Below are 27,280 nucleotides of genomic sequence, written 5' to 3'. Positions count from 1 at the left end.
AAATCAATAGCAAAATATACAATCATAGCAAATCTTGTCAAAATCTTGTTATTCATGAATAATGCCAAATAACACATCAATAACAAAAATTATTATCATGGTAAAACTTGCAATTTAGCACCTTTTATAATGAATTGTATAAAATATCAAAACAATAACATAATTTACATTCCTAGCTAAATTTGCCATTATTTTGATATTGTGAGAAATTATTTATAAACATTAGGCACCATAACATATTGTACTCTTAATATACCATTGACTACTATATTGTATATTTCAAGCATAACTTTTCAATTCGACGTATCTCGCAAAAGTAAACAAATCCGGATTCTCAGCTGTGTGTTTGATTCGCAATGGATGGAATTAAAGAGTATACACAAAATAAAACTATTTTTACATTGATTGATGAACTTAAATTTTATTGAAGAAAAAAAAAGAAATTGCTCATTTTACCTTTCTTCTGCTACTTTGAAATAATAACTGAATCTACCATTATTTTAAAATTGAATATGAACAACTAAACCTACCATTATTTTGATCGCCATATAAACAGCTAAATTTGTGCTTATTCTGTTATTAATAACTCAAGAATGTCATATTTTGTTATTCACCGATAACAGTTAATTTGGGTCTTATTTTGTTATCAATATCTCAATAATAACTTATTTTGTTCTTCAATTTAATCCGCATGCTTTACCATTACTTTGTTATTACAATGGCAAAATAAGTTATTTTTAAGTTTTTCTGCTACCAAAATTTTGTTATTATTTTTGTTATTTTAACTCTTGTTTCAAACAAACAAATAACACATTTTGCCATTCAAACATTCTGTTTTAATGGTAAAATTTGCCATTCTTTTGCCATTAAGCTCTACCCGGGTTACAAGGAAACTTTAAGAAATTTTTACCTACACAGAAATCCCTTTATTAAATTTTCATGGAATTTTTCTATGAATTCAAGTGTTTCTACAGACATTCTTTCGAACTATCCTACATGAATTTTAAAACATTCAAGATTAAACTCTTCTAGGAATTCCACCAAGAGTTCCTCAAGGAGTGTTTCTAAAAATTCCTCTATGAATTTATTCAGCAAATCCACCTAGAATGTTTTCAGGAATTTCCCTGAAATTCTTTCAGATATTCCTCCAGGGTTTTGTTGAGGATATCTCTAAGGATTGCTACAGAAATAAAAAGGAAATCTTAAAAGGTTTTTTTAATTCCTCCATTGGTTCCTTCTGAGGATTCAACAAAATTTCAATTCTAGAAATTTCCTCATGAATGGCAGCAAATGTTTCGTAGAAATTTTGTTTGATTACTGAAGGGTTTTTTTTTTAACTTCTCCTGTGTTTTTTTCAAAAATATTTTTCGGGATTCCTTTAGATTCCTGCAAAAAAAAGAATTTCTGATAAAATCGATAGAGAACTTTCGGGATGAATACTCGACGGAACCTCTGGAGAACTTTCTGCAAGAATCTCTTGAGGAAATAACTTAACTAATTTTTGATGAAAGGAATCGCTAGAGGAATTCCTTTTCAATCTGTAAAGAAATTTCGAAAGGAATTGAATTTTATGAATGAATAGGTGGAGGAACATCTAAAGAAAAACCTGGATGAATTTCTTGAGAAATTGTAGACGTATTCCTAGGGAAAACTAAAGTTCTACTTCTCGGAATTCTTTATTAATTTCCTGGTGAACGTCCTCAAGGATTCTCTCAAAAATCTATAGAAAAAATCTTGTGGGGATAGCTTTTAATTTAATTCCCCAATTCCTTGACATTCAACACTTTCCGATAACGTGACTGATGTGCAGCGAAAATGATGTGATATCACAAAAATATTTTTGCACTGTACACAAACAGGCACTTTCTAGCAAAATTTCATCTACTACGATCAGCTGGTTTAAAATCTATCAGTGAGTATTTGTGAATATCCACCGTATTTTTCAAATGCGATGTATGCCTATCCATAACTATTTTATTGCTACAACAAAAAGTACTGCATCTATTCACATAAATTTTGGCATGGAAAACAAATACATCTCAAGATGTTCCCAGGGAAAATTTGAGAAATTTCAATGTATCAATTGCAGAGTGAGAGCCGTCTTTCTGTGTTCCAATTATTGTGTATAGGGTAAACGTACCAATAGTGGTGCAATTTTTAACTGCATGTAGTAAAATAATTGAATAAAATTGATAATACCATATAATAAATAGTATGAAGCAGTGTTGGTAAAAACTCAAATTCTCAAATCTCATGCTTGAGTTGTTTCACGCGCGATTCTTGACTCGTCAAACTCACTGCCGAAAAAAATCATGCATGAGTTGACTCGCGATTTCACTCATTGCGTTATTTCTTGGTGTTCTTATTATTTACATCGAAGTTTTTAGGATTGTATGATAGAACAAAAGAAAACCTATCGTACAACAACATTGGATGTCGTTCAAATTGATTTGGATTCGTTTTACAAGCGAACGAGATATCGGCGCTTGACTCGTGAGAGCGAGATTTTGCATGAAAATCTCACGCGTGAGAAAATGATTCAGAATCGCGCGCGAGTTTACTCACGCAGGAGCGGTTCATGAGTGAGCTTTGAGTGTGATTTTACCAACACTGGTATGAAGACGTTGAACGGTAGTTTTCACTTAAATTTGCCTGAAAAAATATGAAACCAGCGATTAGTAGATTAGTTTTTTGTATTAGTTCGAACACTAAGCCGAATTAATGTCTTTAGTTCAGTATAATGCATCTATTAAAAATGTCATTTGAGAGCATTTGGTCGAAATAGTGCCAAATAGCGACTACCTCCACTAAGGGAGCGCATACCCGATTATTTTCCTGCGCTCCAATTCAATATTATTTATTCAGTAAGACCAAACTGAGAGTGACTGGGTCCGTATCCCGGTTGGTAAAAAAAAACTTTTCGTATGGGAGAATCTTCACCCGCGGGAATAATCCCCGCAGGAACTCGGAGAATTGCTCAAAAGAAAAGCGGGAGAAATTCCGGAGGGTTCTCGGAAGGAATTCCTGGAGAAATCCCTACAAAATCTCGGAAGGAATTCCGGGAGAAACCTAAAAAAAGATACCTGAATTCATGATGGCATGCAAAAACGATTCCTGGGGAAATCATTGAAAACATTTCAGAAGAATTTCCTGAAATAATATCGGTAGTATTCCCTGAAAGAGCCCTAAGGAAAACTGTAACAAATTTCAGGGAGTTAATGAAGAAAACTTCTTCTCTAAAGAAATCTTATAATGAATATTTGGAGGAATACCTGAAAAATGTCAGAAAGAATCCCAAGAGAAAACAGTGAAGGAATAAATTAAGGAATTCTTTAAAGATCCCTAATTGAATCTCGGGAGGAGTCTTCAAAAGAAACCTGGGAAAATCAATTAGGAATTCTGAGAACATTTTCCGAAGAAATCCTAAAAGGAATTCTTGTAGGAAACCCAGGGGCAATCCCTAAAGAACTCCAGGGAGGAATCAATGAAGGGATCCTGGAAACAATTGCTAACAGATTCCAGAAAAAAAAATCAAGGAGGAATCTTTGAAAGAAGAGTCCTGGAGGAATCCCTGAGAAGGATCAATGAATGAATCCAGGAAAGATTCATAAAATAATCGTGGAAGAAATGAATGAAGAAACCCCTGCAGGAATCTCTAGGGAGAAAACCAGGATAAATTTCAAAACATCATTAAATCTGGAGGAATTTGTAACGCAATCCCGAAAGAAATCATTAACCCTAGTAGCATGTTGTTGTCAATGAGAACCAAACAGGCACGCTGAACGTGCACTACGCCATCGTGGTGCGAAAATACTAACATCTTAGGAGAGTTTAAGAAATCATATGTGAAATCAATTAAGGAAACTGAAGAAGTATTTTGAGGTGTCCCTGAAAATGTCCAGGTGAACTTTTCAACTTATTCTCGGAAGGAATACTAGAAAGAAGGTCGAAAGAATTCTCAGGAGGAAGTCCTAAAATAATCCATGGGAAAATCAATGATGGAAAGTCGGGGTAATCCGCAGGATAAATCTTTAAAGGAATCCCCGAGAATCACTAATTGAATCTTGAGAGAAAGTCCAACATAAAACCCGGGAAACTTCCTTAAGTAAGCCCAAAACACATCTCTGATAAATGAAGGAATTCCAGAAGGAATCCATCAAAGAACCTCAGGCGAAATTCCTAATTCAATTTCCAGAAAAGTCCTGCAGAAATCCTTTACAAAATCCTGTAATAGTGCCTGAAAGAAACGAGAACTATCTAAAGGAATCCCGGGAGAATTTCTGGACGTAGGAAGTTCTCCAGAAATTCTCGCGGGAACAATACTTGATCCCAAGTAGCACCTGCAACTAAAATGGGAATGATCGTCGTTGCAAACATGTTGCAACTGAGTTTTCATGAAATAAACAAAATTAAAACCTATTAAAATCCTGTTGTTAATGCTAAACTTAGGTGCAACAGTTTTATAACAACTAGCAAAATGAAAACAAACGTCATCATTAGTCGAAACTTGCGAAACCAATTTGTAACTGAAGTATAATCTTATTGTTTTAACGAATCTTAGTTACAACCGTTTACAAACCAAATCAACCAAAACATTGATTCTGATTGTTATAAACATGTTGCACCTGGAACTTATTTAGAACATAACGAACAATTTTGGCAGGAGAGGTAGAAGTTCCGAAATGTGCGGCAAAATGTTTTTTGTGACTATGAAAAATATAAAATGCACTTTAAAAAACCAAAATGTTTTAAAAATAATGAAATCATGTACAAATAAAATGTAACCTTTTCTTCATAAATTTATCGACATATTCCAAATTTTATAAAATTTAAGTGGTAAAATAGAAAAAAATCTGATTGGAAGTATAATATTTGAATATATGGGGTTTTAAGAAATCTTACGTAACGTACAAAAATATTGGGAGTTTTCAACGAAAAATTTGACAATGGGTTTACATTTTTTCCAAAAAAACGTGAAATTTTCGTTACGTAATAAATGGACAGCCTCTAGTCGACGTAAATGAGAAGTACACGTCCAACTGTCTGCTCTTTTGGTTGTTTATGTCCTGCACGGCAAATTCAAACTACCTTATTTTGGGTCGATTTTACCCTAAAATGAGTATATGAAATTGATTAGTTTCCCAGGTTTAGGTTGTTTTTCTTCTCTCCCCCACAGATGTTGTCGTAAATAAACAGGGATGCGTCTATCCAACGGGAGTCCTTTAGGCCAATAAGCCAATTTTGGATAAATGTAGATTTACCTAAATTTTGGTTGAATGAAGGGGGTCTTGGGTTGAATTTACCTACTCTTGAGTATATTTTTAGCTGGAGGTAAAGGCAATTCACCTTGCGTGAGTTTAATCGATTCACTCAAATGTTGACTTATTGGGCCGAACTATGGGATTGCGTCATAAGCATCCAATTTTGGGTAGTTTGGTGGTTCCGTTTACCGCGTGCAGCATTGTTGTACTTTGTCAATACGGATTCCCATAGACATGATTTAGCAAATAGTATCTTTATAAATTCTAAAATTAATATTCAGCATTTTACGGGTGCATTAAATAAGCTACTGCAATGCACTCCGTCAAAGCAATATGGCGAGTTAATTTTTACCACAAATGCCTAAATTTTCACTCGCAAAATGATAGGTAGACTGAGGCGCGTTGAGAATACGGAGCTAAAATGCGTAACTTACCGATAAATCTGGAACGGCACACAAATTGACGTTCTCGTTAGCCTTATTTGCGGTATATTTACAGTTTATTAATCAGATGAACGAAACTGTTGATGCATTAGGGTAATTCGCCAATTGTTGAACGGTTAGTACTGGCATTTTTGTTTTCATTTGTTTTTCCATGCAAAAATCCACTTTAGTTGAAAAATATCCAGTGAACGTCTAGATATACTTATCCTTTATACTGCCCATTGAATTTGTATTCCCTTAAATTCCATTTTCTAAGAGAAAATATAATATTTGTGTGGGAAGTCTGTAACCCAAATGTTGAACGCTTCCTTAAGTTAGCTCATCCTAATGTTGGACGGTTCTCGCTAATTGTTGAACGGTTGAAGATTTGTTCGTAATTGATGACGTATAACCCGACATAAACCTATTATTCATCTGTTTTTATTTTGGGCATCAAACCCAACATAAATCCAACAGTTATTCGATGTGGGTCCAACAGTGGTCCAACATGTGATAAAATTTGACACGACATTGACCCGACATCCGATATTTTTTTTTCACACTGGCGGATTTTTTCTGGGTTTTTCGTGTTATGTGCCCAGCTTGTCCGAGTTAGTGACAGTGAGAGTTCATTCAAATGACAAGGAATCGCTGATTTGAAGAGAGCTCTAGTGGACTGAAATCGTTTTAAACATGACTAGCTGCAAAAATGGCTGAAAATATTTGATTAGAAGCGAAAACGACAGAAGAAAAATACGCCTATAAAAGCATCTGAAACACTTCTGGAAACCTATGGGACTCACTCAACCCCCAAGAACATTCATGAAACGACCCTGAAATCCTTTGAAAACCCGTGGGATGCTTCTGAGCCTCCTAGAATGCCTTGAAATACTCCTGGGAATCCCTTACCACTCTGAATCCCTCTTGAACACCTCTGGAACGCCCTTGAAACCCATTGAAAACTTCAGGAACCTCTCTGAAATCCGCTGGAATACCCCTGGAACATCCCTGAAATGCTCTTGAAACCCCATGAAATGCACGGTTAGGTAAATTAAAAAAAAAACCTGGCAGTCATGCTAACATCGTAGGTTATGCCAGTGTTCAACAATTGGATCATGGATGCATACTGATAGTGCGATAAGAAAAATATTTTTGTCAAATTAAATAACAATGAAAGAGTGACTTTAAACCATGTTAAACTGTTACGGACTTCCTTCCAGTTTTTGTAACTATGGTGTGCCTTTGATATTTGTGGTCGATTTGCTCGCAAATCTTATTTCGCAACAGCAATTTCTTAAAATTAATTTTTAGAATTGTGTAGTTTTCGTGTCATCAGCGGTGCAAAATTTTCAATCAATATTTTTGACGTAAAATATGAATAATTTTGTAACTTAATTAAATCAATATCGTGACACACTTGTATATGCATCTACATCATACGTTTACGTTGAGCAAAATTTACTTAAATAAGACTTTTAATAAAATATTCAGAAACTGTTCAACATTTGGGTAGTGTTCAACAATTAACGAATTACCCTATTACTGGCAGTGACGAATGTGGTGACTAGCTGACTAGTTGTCTAATCGGCCACCATTTTTAAGCAGACTATAAGTTGTATCTCGGTTATAAATCGATTGCGTATTAAAACCGTTCATATCATGAATGAATGTTTTATATTGGCTCCACCTCTTGCGCTTTTTTGGTTTCAATTTAGTCGTTAATAAAACGATTGGTTCAAATGGCATAACTTTCAAACATAGTTGCATACAAATTACAGGAACTTATTTATGTCCAAGTGTGTTGCTTGGGACAGTTGACAAAAACATAATCTCAGACCATATTTGAGACAACCAGAATCGGTTCCAGGTGTCCCGCCGGAAGTGGTCAAACGTTAAATTTAACAAAACCCATGCAAGCTGCACATCAAATAGCGGAATTATAAAAGTGAACAAAATAAATGTCAAAGCGATAAATCAAATTGGTGGATAATCTGGGTTTTTGAGTATGAGTTTAAATATCACTGTGAAAAGAGAAAAAAATAGCGATCATATTTTTTTTCCATTTTCAATCAACCATTTTCCTTTCGTCGATATATTCTATGCTCAAGGAAACGAAGAATATTTTTATTACGAATATATCCTGTTCGACCGGGAATCGTACCCGTTACCCTCATCATGGTTTTTCTGAATACCCATGCGTTTATCGCTTCTTTAATATGGGCCTGATTTAAAATGCATGACACGCCATTCAGTGTCCATCTACTCTCCATACAAAATGGGTGGAAAAAATATCCCCTATAGAATATTCTGAAAGTTTTGGAATATGAAAATACAACCAACATTCCGATGTTCTGTGGAAAGAAACTCAATGTACACTGTACAGACATTCATTTTTTCTGTACTGATTCAGACACATGACGTGCAACGTTAATATGTACATTAATCTCCACGCTAATGCATGGATTCCAACTCAACTCACGTTAGGTTATTTACCTCTAGAACAGCTGTGCACAAGACTTAATATTCAAGGTCTAGAAACCGTTTCGAAATATTTCAACTAGACCATTTTATAATCCTGCAACATTTTATGTATTCAAGTATACAAGATACAACTTTTCTCCAGAATCTATATAAATCTAGCTAACTTCGACAATAAAATAGAGAACATCTTGTTGAACACTGGGGTACAGGGATCTCCCCTTTATGCCAAGTACCTTCTTTGAATAAACATTACACTTTTTTTTGCTGTAAAGACGCTCCATTGCAGAATTACAAATTATTTTATTATTTTCCCATTCATGTTCTTACTGCAAACAGTCATGCAGAACAACACACAGCGCAGTTTTTTTTTGCCTAATTAACATTATTCTATTTTCCTATTGTTTTTCAGTTCATTCTTCACCATTCACCTTCTCGTTTATGTACGTTTGCTTCCTCTTAGTTATGTTTACCCGGCAGCAAATAAATAAATAATTGCGAAACTGCAAATAACCAAATCCACTGCATTATGCTTGAGCAAACAAAAAAAAATCAAACATCACTCATTATTACACTTTTTTGCCAGTTTCGGCATTTGACGTCCACTGCGCTGACACACCAATTTGAAATCACTCAACATCCGCCACTGACTGCATTCTTCATGATTTTCCGGTTCATAAAACCATGAAACATTCTCGCTTCAGCACCCCAGACCAGACCAGCCGACGTGCACATTTCCTTGAACGAATCTCACTTTTTCAAAGTTGTTCGGCAGGCTCGCCACACTCGATCGGTTGACCTTTCCGGCAGTCCTTCCATCGCCTAGTCCACCCCAGCGATATCCCCAGAAAATTTTCTCTTTTTTCGCTACATTATCAACGGTCACTATAGGAAAACTTCGACCAGTGGAAGTCACTGAGCTGGAAAGAAGGTTGCTCAATCTCCGAAGCCTCTGTATTGAGCTCAATCCATCTTGCGTGGACAACTTGCTGTCTGCAGTCAGTTTTGCCAATTAGGGCCGAAAACCGAAGTCCACCGATCAAAACAAACCCGCACAGCACCGTCGCCGCATTGGACCATGTAAATAGCGCGATCGCGAACGACGTAAAAAAAACTGCGATCTACCGAAAAAATCCGCGCGCGCTCACGGACCACACTTCCAAATGCCGCAAGTTTCAACTCAAGACTGAAGCGACGCAGCGCGACGAAGAAAAAATGCTGCGCTCAGCGCACCGAAGACCGGTTGGAGGTTGCATTTCAAAGAGATTAAGCGCCGCCGGCCGCACCACCCGGTACTGGTCGGTAGGTAGTTGCTCAGCAGCTTATTCCCCTGTCAGCTGGACTGTAGGTTGGTGAGCGAGCTTGTTGGTTGAGCAGAGCTACCAGATTTCCGAGTAATTTGGTAATTGACTGATGATGAAGGTGATTCAGTACTGTATTAAAGTTGGATAATTGAATAACTATATGTGTAATATATCTTTTCCGCAAAACTTGACTAATAGTGTGAGGAGAGTCATCACGTTGATTACACTAGTAATGTAATTCCTGACGTGATTCAATTTATCTGAAAAGTCTACGTGCTTTGGTTCAATGCATGGCTTTGGTTCAATTTCATATTTCGCCTCTTTCAAAGGGACAGCCGAAGCAGGCTCCGGCACTACCGGCAGTCCCTAATGTGGTCTTAGCCTACTTCCTAGATAACCGGTCATTAGGTTATTTGAAAAACCGTGAATTTATGTGTCGCATGCATGGGTTCGATTCACCATTATACTTGGCCACATCCTGCGGGACATCTGGAACCGGTTCCGGAACGCTACCGGTTCAGATATGGTCTGAAACTATTTTCTTGAAAACCATTCATTAGGTTATCAAAAAAGCCGTCCTTTGATGTGTCGCATGCATGGGTTTGGTTCACTTTTATCCACATCCGGTGGGACATCCGAAACCGGTTCCGGAACACTACTGGTTCAGATATAGTCTGAGACTATTTTCTTGCTAATCTTTCACCAGGTTATCAAAAAAGCCGCGCTTTGATATGTCGCATGCATAAGTTTGGCTCACTATTATGTTTGGCCACATCCTGCGGGACATCTGGAACCGGTTCCGGAACGCTACCGGTTCAGATATGGTCTGAAACTATTTTCTTGAAAACCATTCATTAGGTTATCAAAAAAGCCGTCCTTTGATGTGTCGCATGCATGGGTTTGGTTCACTTTTATGTTTGGCCACATCCGGCGGGACATCCGAAACCAGTTCCGGAACACTACTGGTTCAGATATAGTCTGAGACTCTTTTCTTGCTAATCTTTCATCAGGTTATCAGAAAAGTCGCGCTTTGATGTGCCGCATGCATAAGTTTGGCTCACTATTATATTTGGCCACATCCGGCGGGACATTCAGAACCGTTTCCGGAACGCTACCGGTTCAGATATGGTCTGAGACTATTTTCTTGCTAATCTTTTATCAGATTATCAAGAAATTCGCGCTTTGATGCGTCGCATGCATGGGTTAATTTGGTTTACTATTATATTTGGCCACATCCGGCGGGACACCCGGAACCGGTTCCGGAACACTACCGGTTCAGATATGGTCTGAGACTATTTTCTTGCTTACCATTCATCAAATTATCGAAAATGCCGCAGTTTGATGTACAGCATGTATGGGTTTGTTGCAATTTCATGTCTGGCCACTTCCAGGAGTACCGGTCCGAAACACCTATATGGCCATAACTTCCAGGGATCGCTCCTGGGGTTCTATCAGATTTTTTTTCCTGGAGAACTCATGGATGCCTCCAGGAGTTACATCAGAGAAGCTCATGAAGGAATTCCTGCAGGAGTTCCTTGAGAAAATCTGGTGGGTGCTCCTTCAATAATTTCCTTAGGATTATAATCACCCAGTCAACCAGTAATCGTATAAGATGTTGCATAAGATGTTAAAATGGAGGCGATATGCGTACATTTTACATGCGCCTAAATGGAGGCATGCACGCATATGACCTCCACTTCATCATCTTATGCAACATCTTATACGATTACTGGTTGTCTGGGCAGACATACCTCAAGGGTATTCTTGAGGGATCTCTCATGGAGTTTCTATAAGAATTCCTTCAGAGTTTTTTCTGGAGTTCCTCCATGAATTCTTTCGGGGATACCTCCTGCAAATCCTTCCCCCTACCCTGAAAGATTTCCTTTGGGAGATTCCTCAGAAAATCTTTCGAGGATTCCGCCAAAAAATTCTTCGGAGATTCATACAAGAATTCCACCTTTAATTGGTTAGAAGATTTCTTCTGGATTTCCTCTAGGCGTTTCTCTACACTTCCTTCGAGAATTCTTCCTGGAAATCCTTCGGGAATTCCTCCTAGAATTTCTACGGAAATTTCCCCTGGACTTTTTTTCGGAGATTGCTCTTGGAATTCTTTTAGGGTTTCTTCTTAGATTTTCTTTCGGGTTTCCTCGTAGACATCTTTCGAGGATTCCTCCTGAAATGCTTTTGGGGATTCCTCATGGAATTCTTTCTGGAATTTCTACTGGAATTCCTTCGAAAATTCTTCCTGGGGTTGGGTTCCATCGAGGATTCCACCTGAAATTCTTCGGGGATTTGTCCTGATAATCTGTCGTGGATTTCTCCTGAAATCCTTTCGGGGTTTCCTCTTGAAATTTCTGTGATGATTTCTCTTAGAATTCCTTCGGAGATTCTTAATGGATTTCCTTCAGGAATTCCTCCAGGAGTCCTCTTGGAATTCCCTCGGAAGTTCCTCCGAGAGTTCCTTCAGAGATTTTTCCTGGACTTCCTATGGGGACTCCTCTTGGAATTCCTTCGGGGTTTTCTTTTGAAAATCTTTCGAGTATCCCGCTTGGAAATCCTTCGGAGATACCTCACAGAATTTTTTCAGGGGTTTCCCCCAGGATTCCTGCAGAGACTTCCTTCTGGGGAGGGATCGGGGATTCCTCCAGGACTTCCTTCTGGAATTCCTTCAGATATTCATTCGTTTTGGAATTCTTTTGAAGATTCCTCCTATAATTTCTTCGGAGATTCCTCCTTGAATTCTTTAGAGGATTCCTGTTGCTCCTAGAGTTCTCTCGGGGATTCCTCCTGGATTTTTTTCGGAGATTCCGCCTGGAATTTCCTCCTAAACTTAACTCGATGATTTCTCCTGGACTTTCTTCGGGGATTCTTCCTTATAATCCGTCGGGGATTCTTCCTTATAATCCGTCGGGGATTCCTTTTCTACGGGAATTCTTCCTGAAATTTATTTGGAGATTTTCCATGGAATTCCTTTAGTGTTTCGTCTAGGAGTTCTTTTGGTGTTTCCTCTTCGAATTACTTCGGAGATTCCTCTTGACATTCCTCTGAGGATGCCTCCTATAACTCTTTCGGGGATTACTCTTGAAATTCCTTCGGTGAATCCTCCTAGAATTCCCTCAGAAATTTCTCCCGGAACTCCTTCAGAGATTCCTTCTGGATATTTATAATTGATTCCTCCATGAAATCCTTAAGGAATTCTATCTTTAAGGGATTTCTGCTGTAATTTATTTGTGGATTACTGTTGGAATTCCTTTGGGATTCGTGCTGGATTTCTTTCACGATTTCCTCTTGGAATTCATGCGCGGATTCCACCTAGAGTTATTTCGTGGGAATCCTTCGAGGATTCCTTTTGGAACTTCTTTGGAGAATTATCCGGAATTTTACTTTGGGGATTCATCTTAAAATTCCTCCTGAAATTCTCTCAGCGATTGCTCTTGAAATTTCTTGAAATTCCTTCGAAGATTCCTCCTGAAATTCCTTCGAGGACTCCTCCTGTATGGATATTTTTCGAATTCCTCTGAACAAAAAAGTTTGGAATTCCTTTGGGGATTCTTCCTGGACTTTTTTCAGGGATTTCTCTTGAAATTCTTTCGGAGATTTCTCTTGATATTCCTTCGTGGATTCCTCCTGAAATTCCTTTGAAGATTCCTCTTAGAATTCCCTCGGAGATTCCTCCTGAAATACCTTCAAAAATTCGTCATGGAATTTCTTCAGGATTCTTCCAGGAACTTCTTCGGGTTTCCTTCTTGAATTCCTTCGGTGATTTCTCCAAGAATTCGTTCGAAAATTCCTCATCCTGCATAGAATTTCTATCTGCAATTAATGTCTTTTTTATGTCGCCATAAATTCTTCCCAGCCACTTTTCTAGAATTTTCGTTTATTCAGAGTTTGTCTGGAATATTGCTAGAGTGCAGCCTGGACTGGATTTACAAATGTTGAGGCCCGAGGACTCTCTTTCTCTTCTTATTTTGGCTAATACGAAATGGAATGGAATAAAATGACATAATGACTGAGTCCCTAAAGGAATTCCAATAGTATTTAGAATAGAAATTCTCGGAAAAAAATAGGAAAAAAAATGTACCACTATCGATCAATTAGTTTTTGCAAAAGATCAAAAGGGTATTTTATTGGAACTCATTGTGCAATTTCTGGAGGAATTTAAGCATAAAAAGTTCTAGAGGAGTTTTCTGGTGATCTCCGAAAAGAATTTTCGACAAAAATACTGGCAAAACTTCATGAAGCAATAGAAAATCTTTACATTTTAGTGGACATTCTAATAGAAATTATTATAGCGGAAATTTATGATCTTTAATATAATTTTCTGCAAAATTTGTAGAAACGTTTTGGCAGAAAAACCGCATGAAATTTCAACTTTTTTTATAGGAAATGTTTTTAAAACTTCTCTTATTCTCTCAATACGTATAAGGATGAAATTCTTTTAAAACACAGGAGTGATATGACATTTTGAGAGGCCACTGAAATGTGGGCACCCGGGGTTATGGCTCCTCAGATATAAAAAGCCCAGTCATGAACACTGTCATGTACGTAGAATCGAGTCGAAGGAACGAAAGATTGGTTTAACAAGGAGTGTAGACAGATTTGGGAGGCGAAGAACGCAGTGTGGTGGACATGCTGCAGTATGAGACCAGACAGAATGAGTAATGTTACAAGCGTAAGCAGAATCAGCGAGCCATTTATTCTGAGTGAAAGAACGCTGCCTTAAAATTTGTTCTGTTTTCACATTAAATATAAATTTACTATTTAAACTTTACATGTCATTCTATAATACCTTGTTACTTTACACCTTCGTCCATGCATTTTAAAACGTTATCAATTGAGCAATTTCTGTAACACCAGTAGCATACCTGAAATGAAAAGAAAAAAAAATGTGAATTAGAAAAGTTTGATTGAAAATACAAACAATTTAGTTATATCGAATTGGCATCACTTCCCTTAAGGCGCACACGCAACTCTTAAATACTCTCGCTCGCGTGCCTGTGGTCTCAAGCACGCTGCCTCTCTCAGGAGCCACACAATCCAATCTCGGTTTGTTTGCAATACCCATGGAGCTGGAGAAGCATTTTTTTTCCTAACGTAGGTAGCGATAGGTATGATCCACACTACCTCCTCCGGCAATGGAGAGCCGCTTGTTTTGGTTTTCGTTTTCTACAACTTTCATTCAGAATGCACGGAACTCCAAACATGCATTGCTGGTGCTCACTATACCTACAGTATTAGGTATGGCATGTGCACATACGCCAAGGTGTTTGCTGAGCACAAAGCATTTTGACGGAACAATTGAGTAAATATCTTCTGAGTTCGCTGCTGTTGTATGTACATATTTTGTAGCTAGGTGTTTGAAGCAGCCGGTTAAACCGATTTTGGCTATAAGCTTAAAAAGCGAAAACCTAATTTGACAACGTGGTGTTTCAGATGGTTTTCGTGTCAGAATTCAAAGTTATGGCGTAGGAGGAAATAATCTCAAAGTCATTCGGTACATTAATTCTTTACATTGGTGACCACGAACTCCCATGAACGCGCAAGAGGGACTTTCGGTTGTTTTTAGATTACCGTTGCAGTCGATGGCTTAGCTATTTGAGTAAAATCCAAAATTTGGAAGTTAGCCTTAGTAAATTTAATTAATTTAAATCGCTTTATAATAGATAACTAATCAAAAAATTAGTATTTATTTATTTATTTATTTAATGATAATTCAACTGACTTTTACAGTCTTATTGAATAATAATGCTTATACTAATATTACTAAATTCAGCACTAGTTACATTTCACTTATTACGGATAGGCAAATATTCTTACGAATTTCAACGACATAGTTTTCATAGTACCTACCAGTGAATCAAATAACACACAACTTAAGCGTTAAAGATTAACCAAAATAACTATCGAAATACAAATTATACGAAAACAAATAAAAACTTTTACAACAAATCTATTCATCTCCTGGTTTCCACGTACAATTTTTTCGAACGAATTCACGGTATTTGATATTTCTGGGCCACGTAGACGATGTTAAGGCTAAATTCTTCCATTTACTATCTAGAACGACTTTAAAAGATACATAGTCCAAGCTACTACTATCTGCCCAACGCGGAACGAGTTTCCTCACATAACTACATTCAGTTTTATAGACACCTAAACATCGAGAAACCATGTGCTGAATTTCTCCTTCTGAAACCGTTCCATCAATATTCGACAACAACAACGCAAAGGTGCCATCAGTGTCCGCTGGATCGGATGAGTGTAACGAAACGTCAGGCGTAGATGATATTCCAACGCGAGAGAATGAGTTCTCTCTAGGTGCATTATCAAGACACGCCTATATAGTATAAGCCTGAAGAAAGCCATACTAGTTTGTAAGTGATATAGTTCAACAATTAGGATTGCCTCTTTGTTGCACGTGGGCTGTGACCAAGCACATTGATTCGGTAGAAATCTCTGAGAAGTACGTGAGTTGGATGCAATCCTCTATCGATCTATAGCGGTTTTGTTTTAAAAACAATCTTGTACAACACATACCAAACATTGAGGATGACGTGCTATTCCCAACTCTCTTATTTTCATTGGTTCTGTGAAATTCCACTGGCTCTAGTCGTTCACGGAGTAGCAACTACGAAATGCACGGAGAATGAAGAGTAAGTAGTATGGAACGAACATTTTTTTTTATAAATTCATATTGTTTTGCCTTTCTCGTACACTAAGTGTACTGCAAAGGCTATATGTCCACTTCAAAAACGACTTTTTGATAGAAGGCCCGGAGGGTCAAATCACATATACCAATCAACTCAGCTCGACGAGTTGAGGTGATGTCTGTTTGTGTGCATGTGTGCGTGTATGTGTACAAAAAAACTCACATCACTTTTTGGCAGTAAACCTCAACCGATTTTAATGACCGATGGTTCATTCGACGCGGAATCTGGTCCCATTGTTTCCAATTGAAAATGGTTCGGATCGGTCCAGCCGTTCCGGAGTTATGGCCATTTGCGTGTTCCGGACGAGTACCCTTGAAAGGGGCCATACATAAAAATGTAACAAACACATACATGCGACACATCAAATTGCTGCATTTTTGATAATCTGATGAACAGTTAGCAAGAAAACAGTCTCAGACCATATCTGAACCGGCTGTGTTCCGGAACCGGATCCGGATGTTCCGCCGGAAGTGGCCGTATATAAAAGCTGACAAAACTTTTGCATGCGGCGGCACATCAAATCACGCTTTTTTCGACAACTCGATGAACGGTTATTGAGGAAGTCGGCTAAGACCACATTATGGACTGTCAGTAGTGCCTAACTTAGTTCCGGGTTTCCCTCCGAAAGCGGATAAATATAAAATTGAACCAAACCCATGGTTTTTTTTTTTTGATAACTTAATAAACTTTAGCAAGCAAATAGGCTCAGAATATTTAAGAGGCTATCGGTGGTGTTCCGCAACCGGTTCCGAGCCGGAAGTGACACCAAACCCATGCATGCGATAGCTCAAATCACGGCTTTTTTTTTGCTTTTTTTATCTGTATTAACGAGATTTTTAGCCCTAGGCTAGTTCATCTCGGGACCCACGCTTTACTTCCTGTGCCGACAACACCCCTCGGTGCAGCGACGCCGCCTGCAAAGAAGCAGACACTTTTCAGCAGGCCGCACTGGACCAACACGTCAAACGTGACAGCAGGCTAGATAAAGTGTCAAAGGACCAATACTAGGGAATGTTAGTCTGCAAGTCATCATAACGCTGTTTTGCTCCCTACGAGATATCGTGAATTTCTAAGAGTTGAAAATTTATTTTCCTATTACTATTACTATAAAACCGTTTACTAAATCTTGAATTCGAGCCTACATCGAATCAATACTAATCAAGTAAACATACCCACGAACGCTACCGATACGATTCCTCATAAATCAATAGTACGTTCACTAAAATCGTAAGTTGGCCATATATTTGTAAATTAGTATAGTTTGCATTAATAAAACTGAATTTTTAGCTTGAAGCTTACACCACCACAAAGTGTGTCTGCTGTCCAGAATTAGTGACGTAACCCGTACCAACAAAATCTTCAAGGATTTTAAATCACACGGGGGTTACAATGGAGGAACATCGGAAGCCCGGCGGATACAGCTGTAAGTCCTGTACGAGGCCAGATACTGACGACGAGAAGTGGGTTGCTTGCGACCGCTGTAAGCTCTGGGAGCACTTCGAATGTGCGGGAGTGAGCGAATCCGTGAAGAACCGCCGTTATTTGTGCAAGGAGTGCGAACTAACGGTTGCAGCCCCCACCGCATCGACATCTCGCAGTCTGAAGCCACCACCATCGGAAGGTAGGTCACTACGGTCGTCAACGGCCAAATCTGGTCTGAAGCCAGTCAATAAAGTAACCACCTTAGCGTCGAAGTTCTCTCGGAGCGCAAATAGCACGACTTCGAGTACTCGAGCTGCCCGTCTGGAAGCCCAAATGAAGTTGGTCGAGGAGGAGCAAGTGTTGAAGGAGCAGGAGCTGGAAGCCCAGGAAGCGATGAGAAGGAAAGAAATGGAGGAAGAAGAACGCCGTCTAGAAGAAAGAAAAGCGCTGTTGGAAGAAGAAGCTCGGTTGCGGCAGCGAAAGCTGCAAGAAGAGAAAGAGTACCAAAAGAGGCAGCAGGTGATCAGGATGGAATCGTTGGAGAAAAGGAACACTATCGCACGGCAGTTGAGTGCATGTAGCAGCAAGAGTGAGTCCATTCCGGACTCGGAGCAACAGATAGCCCTCTGGTTGCAACAATGTTCTCCCGAACCCTTCGAGGATCGAATTAGCTCGCTGCAGATTGACGCCGGAGAGGAGGCAGAGCAGCTCGTACAAGACCAACCACCATCGACTGCAGGCCAACGTCCATCGTATCAACGACCTAGAGCTAACCAGGATTGCCAGGAACCACTGCCGTCCGAACGTGACAACATCGAAACTCAGCAAGATAACCATGATGTTTTTCGATCCCGCTTCAACGGTCCGACCCAGCCACCACTACAAGATGGTCGTATATCAGTATCACGAGCAGATCACGCTCGGTTTCGAGATGCAAACATGCCCTATCAACAAAATCCAGGATCGCGGCAAGCGTATCAGCCGGAGGGGGCAGCGTTCCATGGGGCACTTTCTCCCAGCCAATTAGCAGCCAGGCAGGTGATGGGGAAAGAACTGCCGAACTTCACTGGCAACCCCGAAGATTGGCCAATCTTCATTTGTAGTTTTGAACAATCTACATCAGCATGTGGGTACAGCGATGCCGAAAACCTCATGCGCCTACAGCGATGCCTAAAAGGACAGGCGTATGAATCGGTGCGGAGCAGACTACTCCTCCCCTCGAGTGTCCCACAAGTGATTAACACGCTTCGTACACTCTACGGCAGACCAGAGCTACTCATACGAACGCTTATCGAGAAGGTACGCTGTGCGGCAGCGCCTAGACACGACCGTCTGGAATCGGTAGTAGAATTCGGGCTAGTGGTCCAAAATCTCGTGGACCACCTGAAGGCGGCGAAGCAGTACACCCACTTATCCAACCCGGTATTGATGCAGGAACTTGTGGAGAAGCTCCCCGGTTCGCTAAAACTGGATTGGGCAGTATACCGGAGCAGACAGCCGTATGCGACTTTAGCAACGTTTGGGGACTTCATGACGGGACTACTGGATGCGGCAAGTCAAGTAACCTACGAACTGCCGAACGCAACCCGCAACTTCAAAGGTGAACAACGACGCACTAAAGAAAAGGGGCACATAAACGCTCATTCGGCAACACCAGCTTCATCCTTGGAGACGTCGAGCTCATCACCGAAGTTAAAAAGGGCAGGTAAGACATGCGCAGCATGTGAGCGAGAGGGACATCGTGTGGCAGAATGTCGTCAATTCAAATCATTGGGTCACGACGAACGGTGGAAAGTTGTTCAAGGAAAAGGATTGTGCAGCACGTGTTTGAATAGTCACGGAAAGTGGCCGTGTAGGACTTGGCAAGGATGTGATATTGCTGGCTGCCGCGAAAAACACCATACACTACTCCATCCTTCTTCCCTCCACCCTTCCCTGAACGTCTCCGTCAGTAATATCACACAAAATAGTGGGTCTTTACCCATGTTTCGAGTTCTCCCAGTGGTATTGCATGCGGGGGAGCGGAAAGAAGTTGTGTTTGCGTTCATCGACGAAGGATCATCGACTACTCTTTTGGAAAAAAACAGTCGCTGATCGGTTGGGTGTATCTGGACCAGTCGAACCACTAACTTTGCAGTGGACGGGTAAGGTAACACGAGAAGAACGGATGTCTCAACGTCTACAACTGAAAATTTCTGGTGAGGGTAGTTCTAGCCTCTATAAGTTATGCGAGGTGCGAACGGTCGGCTGTCTGGTGTTACCTACGCAATCGATGAAGTACAACGAACTCTGCGATCGATATCCTCATTTGCGTGGACTTCCACTGAAAGATTACGAGCTAATCCAACCGAAGCTGTTGATTGGATTGGACAACCTTCACCTCGCTGTTCCCCTAAAGGTGCGAGAAGGTGGTACTAAGGATCCGATAGCTGCGAAGTGTCGACTTGGTTGGAGTGTGTACGGATACTTGATACTTGAACATCACGCGCTGTGGTTCACTTCCATGTTGCCGCACCTGTCGATAGCGATCGGCAACTGAACGACCAACTTCGCGACTACTTTGCTCTGGAGGACGCCGGTGTCACCGAACGGAAAGAAGTACTGGAGTCAGATGAAGAAAGACGGGCAAGGACAATACTGCAACTAACGACAAGGCGTACGCACCGTGGATTCGAGACCGGGCTACTTTGGCGAGATGATGACCCGGTATTCCCGGACAGTTACCCAATGGCATTTCGTCGTTTGAAGGCGCTAGAAAGAAAACTGGCAAAGGACACACTGTTACAAGAGCGGGTGTGTGAACAAATCTCTGAATATCTGCGGAAAGGGTACGCTCACAAAGCAACCGAATTGGAGTTGAACAACATAGATCGGAAACGAATGTGGTTTTTGCCATTGGGAGTTGTCGTTCATCCCAGGAAACCGAATAAGATACGACTGGTGTGGGATGCAGCAGCTATGGTGGAAGGCGTATCTTTCAACTCAAAACTACTAAAAGGGCCCGACCTACTGACTCCCCTCCCTTCCGTTCTTTGCCGTTTTCGCCAGTTCCCCGTGGCAATATGTGGTGACATTAAAGAGATGTTTCACCAGATCTCTATTCGTGAGCAAGATCGTCCGGCACAGTGCTTCCTTTGGAGAGACAATCCGACAAACCCTGTGCAGGTCTACATTATGAACGTCGCCACCTTCGGTGCAACCTGCTCACCTGCATCTGCACAATACGTTAAAAACTTGAATGCAGAGGAATACAACGAAGAATATCCCCGAGCAGTCACCGCGATCGTTGAAAACCATTATGTCGATGACTATTTGGACAGTTTTATGACCACCGAAGAAGCTGCAACTGTAGCACAGGAGGTGACATTGGTTCACTCGCTGGGAGGATTTGAAATATGCCGTTTTCGCTCCAACTCCACAGACTTCCTCCGCAAAATAGGTGAACCGACTGCTGACGAACCAAAAAACTTGATGCTGGAAAGCGGTGCCACTAGAGAGTCCGTACTTGGGATGTCTTGGGACCCCATAAACGATTGCTTTTCCTATTCGTTCAATTTGCGGGACGATATACGTTCAGTAATAGATGAAGCACACATTCCTACAAAAAGGGAAGTCCTGAAAGTCGTAATGAGCCTTTTCGACCCACTAGGACTCGTTTCTCACTTTCTCGTCCATGGAAAAGCAATTATTCAGGGAACTTGGGCTGCTGGAACTGGATGGGACGAGCCTATCAATGCAGACCTCAATCGAAAATGGCGCCAATGGGTAACACTCTTCCCGAAGCTCAACGAACTGAACATTCCCCGGTGCTACTTCGTGCCATTTCCGCCCAACATCGACGATCTACAAGTTCACACTTTCGTTGATGCTAGCGATATAGCTTATTCTTGCGCGGTATATTTTCGGCTAGTGCATGAAGGTCACGTTCAAACAGCACTTGTGGGAGCTAAAAGTAAGGTTGCCCCTTTGAAAACATTGTCCACTCCTCGGCTAGAGTTGAAGGCTGCAGTTCTGGGAGTAAGATTTGCCGCAGCGATTCTCGAATACCATTCGCTTCCGGTATCCAAACGATTCTTCTGGAGCGACTCCACTACTGTGCTTGCATGGATCCGGTCCGATCATCGAAGGTTCCACAAGTTTGTATCAGTTCAGATAGGCGAAATCCTTACTTTGAGCGAGCCACAGGAATGGAAATGGGTTCAATCCAAACTAAACGTTTCCGACGATGCAACGAAGTGGAAAAACGGACCTAATCTAGATTCGAATAGCTGCTGGTTCAAGGGTCCTGAATTTCTACGCCTGGACGAAATGGCATGGCCAATGCAACGATCCACAACCACAACCCTTGAGGAACTTCGACGTGTCCAAGCTCACTGGAACAATGAACCGGCGGTGGATTACTCCAGATTCAGCAGCTGGACAAGACTTCAACGTACGATGGCGTACGTCATACGCTTCATAGATAGATTGCGTCGACGAAATGTCGCGCGGAACTTCAAACGAGAAATACTCACTCGAGAAGAACTATCAAAAGCGGAAATTCTGCTGTGGAAAGTAGTACAACAGGAAACCTTCGCAGTGGAACGATCGGTATTGGCAAAGACACGGGGGGATCCAGATGCAAAACACTCTGCTGTTTCAAAATCGAGCTCACTTTACAAAGTTTGGCCGTATATGGATCGTCAAGGAGTCCTGCGAATGCGAGGCCGCATAGGTGCGGCGAGTTATTTGCCGTTTCAAGCAAGATACCCAGTAATACTCCCCAAGAAACATCCAGTAACTACTTTGATCGTAGGGCGGTTTCATCATCTTTATCGTCACGCAAATCGAGAGACGGTCGTTAATGAGTTGCGACAGTATTTTGAAATAGCAAACCTGAGATCACTTGTGCTAAGGGTGGCCAAAGACTGCGCATGGTGTCGCATCAACAAGGCTTTTCCAAAACCACCGGTAATGGCACCTCTTCCCAAGGAAAGATTGGATCCATTTGTAAGACCCTTTACATACGTTGGCTTGGACTACTTTGGACCCGTTTTTGTCAAGGTGGGCAGGAGTCAGGCAAAACGGTGGATCGCTCTCTTCACATGCTTATCAATCCGAGCCGTGCATATGGAGGTCGTGCACAGTTTATCAACCGAATCGTGTGTCATGGCAATCCGAAGATTCGTATCACGCCGTGGTTCGCCTGCTGTGTTCTACTCTGATAATGGTACTTGCTTCCAAAGTGCCAACAAGCAACTGTTGGAGGAAATTGCTGCTGGAAACGAAGAGCTTGCATCTACTTTCACAAACGCTACAACCGAATGGAAGTTTATTCCGCCCGCTACTCCGCACATGGGAGGTGTGTGGGAGCGTTTAGTGAGATCGGTAAAAACAGCAGTTGGCTCGGCACTGGAACATCCCCGCAAGCCCAATGATGAAACGCTAGAGACTATAATCTATGAAGCCGAAGCATTAGTGAACTCCAGACCGCTCACATATATCCCTCTGGAATCAGCAGACCAAGAGTCACTTACGCCCAACCATTTCCTTTTGGGTAGTTCTACAGGAAACAAAATCGGACCAAAAGATGTACCTGAATACGCTACTCTCCGTAGCAGCTGGAAGATGGCCCAACATATCGTTGGGGAATTTTGGAAAAGGTGGATAAAGGAGTATTTGCCAGTAATAACACGCCGAAGCAAGTGGTTCGAGGAAACCAAGGACATAGTTGAAGGAGACCTGGTTCTTATTGTGAATGGATCTGGACGAGCTCAATGGACTAGAGGACGAGTGGACAAAGTACTTGTAGGCAGCGATGGAAGAGCTCGTCAAGCGATAGTACGAACGGCGAATGGAACTCTGCGGCGGCCTGTAACGAAGTTAGCGGTGTTAGACGTCGAGAAAGAGCGTGAACCTACGAGACTTCAGGAACATCCAGGACATCACCTAGGTTCACGGGCGGGGGTATGTGCCGACAACACCCCTCGGTGCAGCGACGCCGCCTGCAAAGAAGCAGACACTTTTCAGCAGGCCGCACTGGACCAACACGTCAAACGTGACAGCAGGCTAGATAAAGTGTCAAAGGACCAATACTAGGGAATGTTAGTCTGCAAGTCATCATAACGCTGTTTTGCTCCCTACGAGATATCGTGAATTTCTAAGAGTTGAAAATTTATTTTCCTATTACTATTACTATAAAACCGTTTACTAAATCTTGAATTCGAGCCTACATCGAATCAATACTAATCAAGTAAACATACCCACGAACGCTACCGATACGATTCCTCATAAATCAATAGTACGTTCACTAAAATCGTAAGTTGGCCATATATTTGTAAATTAGTATAGTTTGCATTAATAAAACTGAATTTTTAGCTTGAAGCTTACACCACCACAAAGTGTGTCTGCTGTCCAGAATTAGTGACGTAACCCGTACCAACACTTCCCTTCCGAAGGAAGAGCTCACAATTTGCGAGTTTGTCGGGAGTGGGATTCGATCCCAGGTCCTCGGTGTGCACGGCTTTTTAGGTAACATGATGAACATGATGAAAATAGACGCAATCCATATCAGTGTGTTACGGAACCGATTACGGGTGTCCCGCCAGAAATGGTCAAATTAAAAAAAAAAACATGTATTGGCGACATATCAATGACTTATTCAGTAACACGATAAACGGTTATTCAACAAATAATCTCAGACCATATTTAGGAGAACCGGTAGTGTTCCAGAACTGGTGACAAGACGAGTAACGCGTCGGAATTATAGAAGGGAACTAAACCATAGCGGCGTTTTTGATTATCTTATGAACGGTAATCAAGAAAAAAGTCTCAGGCCACATCTAGAACTTGTAATAATATTTCGAAATCGGTTGCGGGTGTTCCATCGGAAGTGATTTAATAGAAGTGAACCAAAATCATGCATGCGATACATAAAATCGCGGCTTTTTCAAAAATTTGCCGAACGGTTAGCAAGAAAATAGCCTTAGATCACATTAATTTTCGACTTTTCAGGTAACCCGATGAACAGTTAACAAAATCATAGTCTCAGACCATATTTGAGACAACCGGAATCGGTTCCAGGTGTCCCGCCGGAAGTGGTCAAACGTAAAATATAACAAAACTCATGCAAGCTGCCCATCAAATAGCGGAATTATAAAGGTGAACAAAATAAATGTCAAAGCGATAAATCAAATTGTGGCTTTTTTGATAGCATGTAAACGTTGGGTAAAATTATAAGTGAAGACATGGTCAAAGTCTTCATATATGCAAGAGAACAAAATCGTGACCAAAGCGACCTCTTCAAATCACACTATTTCAGATTCCTGCGGTGTAAATGCGTTGTAGGATGGATCAATGTCTTATGGAAAAAATATAATTTAATCGCATCAACACCTTATACATTTTTTTCAATCTTCAATCTCCTTATGCTACTAAAATTACTGCTCACAATTTGGGTGCGGCTGGTTGAGCCCTCACTCTTCTCATTGCGATTGAAAATTGAATGGAAAATTTGCATTTTCTCCATTTTTCTCGTAGGAAGGTCAAATTTAACCCTCTAATACCCAATCCCGCCTTTAGACGGGGTATAGTTTGAGCATTTTTGTAATTTTTGTTTCGTGGAAAACCTTTTTTTTATATTTTTGGCTGATTTTTAGGACTGTTCTGTATATCTCAAAATGGTTTTTGGTGTATTTTAAAGCGTATTTACATTTTTTTTAAATCATTGAAAAATTGATGTTTTAGTCACCTTTTAGAAGTCATCGTTTATTTTGTATTGAATCGCTACAATTAACAAATTATAAATTTTTCCCGAATCATTCTATCCTTGTTTAATAGTTTAAGGGAATCGAATACACTCTTAAATTATTTTCTGTAAAATTACACGGAAAATAAAATTTTCTGTGAAAAAAATTTAAAATAATATTATTTCAACAATAATCATAAAATCTCAAAATGTTTTCATCTCAAAAAATCCGTTCCCCAAATTGGATTTCAGGAAAAATATAAAAGTGTGGGGATGTTCAAAAATAAAAATTAGAAAAATCAAAAACTGAAATTCACGAAATCGAGAATTAAAAAGAATCATCTTCCAAAACATGTTTAAATCGATTTTAGATGACGAAAAATTATATTTAGATCAAAATAAAAAATGTGGGTATTAGAGGGTTAACATGAATCATGTTACAAATGATAATAAAATATAGCCAAAGTGTGCTGAAATAAACATTGGCGAAGATCACAAAGTGATCTGTGATTGTAAATAAAGTTAACCTTCTTCATGCATTAGCTGACGCTCACCCCGCTGCCGTAGTGGATGGAACGGGGTCATAATGACCCCAATACACGACTAGCGTTAAGGTGGTCAAGCAGTCAACTGAGAGGTCTGATATTTTTCAGCTCTGTTTTGCTGTTGATCATAACATCGGAATATGTATCATCAATAAGTTTCGAAAATCGATGATGGCTCTGTTAAAATTATTGCTTTTCTTTATGAAGTGTTTTAAGGACTCAGAAACATTTTGGCAAACGTCGACGAAAAGTTCATGAGTACATATTCGACGAGAAAGGCACTATCACCACTAGTTGGATTAATCTGAGTTTTTTTTTTATTATTTTCAGAATCAAAGTTCTCCCGTGAAATACTCGAATCCAAAAAAAAAAAAAAAAAGCTGTTTTTTTTTACATCCTTGACCAAATCGGACATGACAAATCGATGTGGCGAACCAAAGTTTGGATAAACAAATCCAGGGAATATTTCAAAGCTGGCTTATACAGCTTACCTTTCAACCAATTGGGAAGAAATTTTAAGAATTAGGTTCAAAATTGGCTGAGTTATAGCAGAAAAGTGGAAGCCCTGCCGAGATGCGCCCACTTCCCTAAATGTCTCGTAATTCTAGAATGGGGCTTTAAATTTGCCACAATCAATAATTTAAGAATTGTTGTATTTTTACCATACCATTTAACTTTAATTTTCAAATAAGTAAAAACTTCCGACGTACTACTTGAATGAAACAATGTAATTTTTTTTGCGATGCACACAAACTCTCGTGGGTATCATGATACCCAATCAACCATATATTAGTTACGCTAACATTTGTAACACTAAACCTACACTGCATATTTTTTCTCCGCGCTTCCTAGGTGTTCACAAGCAACAACGAACGGCGAACGGTTCAACGCAGATCGGTTAGAATCCAATCCATGATCGTTGCTGTAGGCATTCCATCTAATCTTGCTTTAACCATGCATTGCAACAGGTACTGACTGACGGACTGAATGGGGCTAACAAACCATATCGTATGATGATCGATACTGTTTCTCTTTGGATTTCGTGATCTGCTTTTTTTTGCTACTCTCAAGTATCCCACAGTCAACTGCTGCCCACTTGCTCTTACGCTTCTAAACATACCATTCAGTTTTTTTATTTGCTACGAGGAAGATGGTGGGTGGGCGAATGGGTGGCCCGACCAGCAAAACAAACCTTGCCGTGTATGCAAATGATTTATACGGACTGCACGGTTGGTTGAACTTCGTACTTCAACACATCTTGGCTGAGCAAGTTCTGTTGCGGCGTGTGACTAACTTGCAGGCGTATGGATGGATATTCGACGAATTTCGCACCAGCTCGTCTTCGGGGTTGGCAGCACCCCCTCAGAATGTTATGAAATTTTGTAGGTTTCAAGACTTTACCTTTTCAAGCA

At 40.3% G+C, this 27,280-nt stretch overlaps 1 protein-coding gene across 4 annotated transcripts in view; it reads right to left on the bottom strand.

The window, feature by feature from the left end:
* LOC109431649 (sodium- and chloride-dependent neutral and basic amino acid transporter B(0+)) overlaps positions 1-27,280 on the bottom strand; it is a 436,299-nt gene that overhangs the window by 77,090 nt on the left and 331,929 nt on the right. The window contains exon 1 of one of the 4 annotated variants that reach the window (XM_062852592.1): positions 8,916-9,332. The exons of the other annotated variants lie outside the window; for them this stretch is intronic. The gene's annotated coding sequence lies outside the window, so the exon portion shown is untranslated. Of the gene's footprint in view, positions 1-8,915; positions 9,333-27,280 lie in introns of those variants that run through there. 4 annotated transcript variants of the gene reach the window in all.

Source organism: Aedes albopictus, chromosome 2, assembly GCF_035046485.1.
Source record: "Aedes albopictus strain Foshan chromosome 2, AalbF5, whole genome shotgun sequence".
Lineage (NCBI taxonomy): Eukaryota > Metazoa > Arthropoda > Insecta > Diptera > Culicidae > Aedes > Aedes albopictus.
This window is presented reverse-complemented; position numbering and strand designations above follow the sequence as displayed.